Genomic DNA, 4381 nt, shown 5'->3' with positions numbered 1-4381 from the left:
AGAAAAGTTGGTTTGCAAGGAGAAAAGGGTAAAGAGCAGTTTGTCTTAATTTATTTGGCTTACTATTTCCTTCTTACTTTCTGTGCCTTGCATTACTGTAACATGATGGAAAATATAAGTTAATTTAGGTTAACTCAATTGTTTTATACTTCTCACAAAGAACAAAACAGGGAGCCTGGCTAAGCTAGAGGGGGATATTTCTCCTCCCAGTAGGAGTTATTTTGACTGATATCTCTTGCCAGAGGAACACTTTTAATTTTCACTCAGCCTAATTGTGCTGAAAATATTGCAAAAGTGGGCCACAGTGGACAGATATCTTCCCATGTAAAGTTACCTTTGGAGCAGAGAATGTTCATCAGATGAGGATGAAATCTGTCTGCTGCTGAATACAGAGTGAATAGGGAACAATGAACATTTCATGAAATAAAAATGGTGGCTATCCATTCACACAAAGATGGGTATGTAATCAACGGTCTTACAACCATCAATTTACCTTTATTAGTGGTCTGGAGTTGGGGATTCCCCTCCCCTTTCTCTTGCAAACTCTGTTTCCTAAAATTGCTAGCTTGAAATGCTGCAGCAACAACTGTCTTTCTTTCATCCAGGGAAAGATGCTGAATCTTCTGATTCATTAAGAAATTATTTGCCTTTTACAAGTTAATGACTTTTGTAACTTTGTTTTTCTAGCTGTTTTTTCTATCTCTACTGTATTATCTCTACTGTATCTATCTATATCATGTATATCTATATCTATATATCTATATCTTTATCTAGATAATCGAAGCACATAAAACTCAAAGCCAGTGTTTTCCCATTTAGGAAAATGTTGATATTAATATTCAAGGAAAGTATTTGATTCTAAAAAATGGGGGGGGGAATCATGATCATTTTTGCATCACTATGGTATTAGAGTTCAAATAGCTAACCAAATTTTTGGAGAGAAGAAAAAGTATTAGCCTAATTTGAATGTCATTTATATTCAATTTGCAAACTTTTCTTTCATCTCCTCCATCAAAAATCCCGGATGATGGGTCTAGATTAGAAACAAAATTAAAATGTGTTGCATATCTGATTCTGTAGGACTTCTGAAGTTTGCGGAAGTTGATAATTCTGTTGATGTTGTTATTAATGACAGCAACAATAATAGTATGCAACATATAGAATATGTTGTGTTATCAAGTTGTTGTCAGTTCTTAGCAACCATATCAATGGTGAGTTGCCCCTGGTTCACACCGGTTATATAGAACCAGTAGTAAAACTGGCAGGAGGCTCCACCCATCAGCCCATCATCAGAATGCTTCTGCACATGCGGAGAAGCTTCTGCATACGTACGTGCAAAGCGAGAGCGCGCGCACAGCCCCATTGCGAATTGGTAGTAAAGGTAAGTAGAACCCACCCCTGAACCATATAGATAATCTCCTAAATGTTCTGACTAAATGTTCTCATCCTTCAGGTCTCTCAGCACAGGAGCCATCCATCTTGCTGCTGGTTGTTCTTCACTTTCTTCTATCTTTCCTAGTATTACAGCCTTCTCCAGAGAGCTATGTCTTTGCCTATGTCTGAACTAATATGAACCTAGTCATTTGTGCTTCAAGTGAGAATTTTGGGTTAGATGCAGAGTTTGGGAAAATGGCTAATTTAGGGTTCAACTTTAATTACATTTATAAAAACTCCTTTATAGATCTTTTTTTTGATTGAAAATTAAAAAAATAAATAAAAATAAACTGATTTCAGGATTTATTAATGTACAAGTTTATGTATGGGTAGAAGCGATGGAGATGGTAATTGGTATGTTTGCTGCAAAGAAAAAGTTGCTTCCTCAGTTATCTTTTTTTTTGTTATTCTTCACTTTTTATATCACTCTTATAATTTATTTCCTTTTCTATTTCTTCTTCTATGTTTCAGTGTTTTTAACTCTTTGTAAAATCCTATTTTAATAAAAAAATATTTAAAATGGTGAGAATTTGGGTTTGATTTATTTAATTATACATTTTTATGGAATGCTATTAGTAACTGAATGTATATCTCATGATGTTCTTTCATTCAGTACTTATTATTGCTTAAGAAACAAACAAGTACTTTTGCCAAAAGTATCATTGGTCCAAGTCTACCATTTAGTGATTAAGGAAAAGGCTTAAATGGTGCAAATCCAGAATATTTAGGTATGATTTTATAACATTTTAGGGCTATGTTTTTTTTTTAACAAAAATAACATTCTGCCTGTTGTAGACAAAGTAGATAGACAGTATTATTCCCTCCCTCTCCCTCTCCCACTCCCTCTCTCTCATTATGCCACCCTCTTTGTTCATTGACAAATTAAATAATAATTCACTGCCCTCAAAGTTACTGTTTCTGATATATCCTTCTGGAGAACAATGATGGAAAAGGATTATTGCCAATGTGTGAGCTTCTCAAAGGCAATTCCATAAAAAGGGATGCTGGACTAGAAAATCCTTTGCTTTGATTCAGCCGGGTTCTTTTACTGTATATTTTTGTTTTGTTTTCACTCAGTCTTCCCCAGAGTGAAAAACATGTCTACTTGCATTGGCTAAGTTCACCTCATGACACTCATGAGCAGATTTCTGTTCCAGCATGTTGATTAGCCTCTTTAATACATGCAGCTGTGGGGTTTATATAAGTAATTAACACAAGTAATTAATGAGCGGCATCCCATAAGGAATGCAATACACATTGTCTTTACACAGTAAGGAAGTATTTACCTCTAAGTCTTTTGTATAAATATATGGATGTTTAATGATCTTATGGCAGCCTTCCGATCCTAATGCTCTCCAGATGTGTGGCAACTCCACTTTCCAAAAATTCCAGCTAGCCTAGGCAACAGGCTTACCGTTGGGAAATGCTGGAATTTGTAGTTCTGAAAATATTTATAGGGCAAGCATGATATAAGGTTAGCCTTTAATGTAGGTTAAATTCTGCAGGTTTTGCTGACTAGAGATAGTGTTCTGAAATTACAGGACATCTAAAAATCTAGATATAGGGTTCTACTTACCTTTACTACTGGTTTGCAATGAGAGCACATACGCACGCTTCTGCGCACGTGCAATCACCTGTGATGATGTGGTGGGCGGGCGGAGCTGGACCGAACCTGGGGCAACCCACCACTGATATAGTGGTACTTTTATTGAATGCACTGCATATGTATCTAGGGTTTCATAATGATTTTAATGTCACAATGACAGCATATTTTTTTTTAGAAGGTATATATGTTTCAGTGGCATTTTAAGCTTTCTGAATCCAGCCACTCAATGCAATCTTACAATGTTATCTTGTAGACCAAGATGTTGCATTTAATGTAGCCTGACTTCAATTTTGAGAGCCATTTTAGTGCAATACTTAAAAGTATAAGGCTAGAAACCAGGAAACGATGAGTTCTAGTCCTTCCTTGGGTATGAAACCAGCTGGGTGATCTTGGGCCAGTCACTTTCTCTCAGTCCTAGGAAGGAAACAATGGCAAACCACTTCTAAAAAATATTTTCATGAAAATTGCTGTGACTTGTCCTAGCAGTCTCCAAGAACTGGACACAATTGAACAAAATGAAAAAAAAAAAAAAACCTTTAGTTCATTATGTTCTCTTTTAAATTAGTGGCATAAATGTTTTAACAGTGCATTCTTTCCTATATGGAAGTGAACACCATAGTTCAATGACAATTCTTGTATTAAAGTTTTATAATTCTGTTTTATACTTTATAATCAAATCATAGTTATTACAATTGACAATTTTTGGGTAATATTCTCTTTATCCATGTAAAAGGAGATGCCTCAGAGGTATAATATTTCAAGTCGTCAAGGCGGGGTATTGGGAAAAGTTTTCAATTAGCAATAATCGCGCCTCGGATAAACCTCATTGGCTACGATACTGCCACTGCGCAAAGCTTGCCTCGGAGGTATAATATATCCTTTGTCTTTTTTTTTTTTTTTTTTTTTTTACTGTATCAGTTATACTCACAGTTATACTTTGTATTTCCTAGAAAAGGTAGCATAAACTGCAAAATGTCTCTAGCTGGGGACAGGCAGAAAATGAAGCAAGACAACATAATATGGCTAAGGAAGACATCAGGGACAGAAGAAAAGAAATAATTTGAAAAGGGTTGTACTTAATGAGTTTCCTGCATGCTGGCTAGTGATAACAGGAGTTACAACCAAACTCAACTGCAGAACATCAGTTGCTGAAGGTTTAACAGGTTATAAAAAATGGCAAATGTAATGGTCACCTCCTGTCAATATTTATGTTTCTCAACAAAAGAAGATTGGATCATGATTTATGAACCAAATTAATAGGACAAAAGTTATATTCTCAATACCTTTCCGTTTATCAAGTCTGAAAACCTTAAAAACAACTAAAAAGGCTACACACAAGCC

At 35.4% G+C, this 4381-nt stretch overlaps 1 non-coding gene across 1 annotated transcript; it reads right to left on the bottom strand.

Moving 5' to 3' along the window:
• Positions 1–3705: 3705 nt before the first annotated feature.
• LOC117666196 (U4 spliceosomal RNA) lies at positions 3706–3896 on the bottom strand. The gene has a single exon (XR_004591672.1). It is a non-coding gene; the product is annotated as a U4 spliceosomal RNA (small nuclear RNA).
• Positions 3897–4381: the final 485 nt, after the last annotated feature.

The sequence above is a fragment of the Pantherophis guttatus genome, chromosome 1 (genome assembly GCF_059756535.1).
Source record: "Pantherophis guttatus breed Tessera chromosome 1, ASM5975653v1, whole genome shotgun sequence".
NCBI lineage: Eukaryota > Metazoa > Chordata > Lepidosauria > Squamata > Colubridae > Pantherophis > Pantherophis guttatus.
Note: the sequence above shows the minus strand (reverse complement) of the source record. Positions and strands in the feature narration are given on the sequence as shown.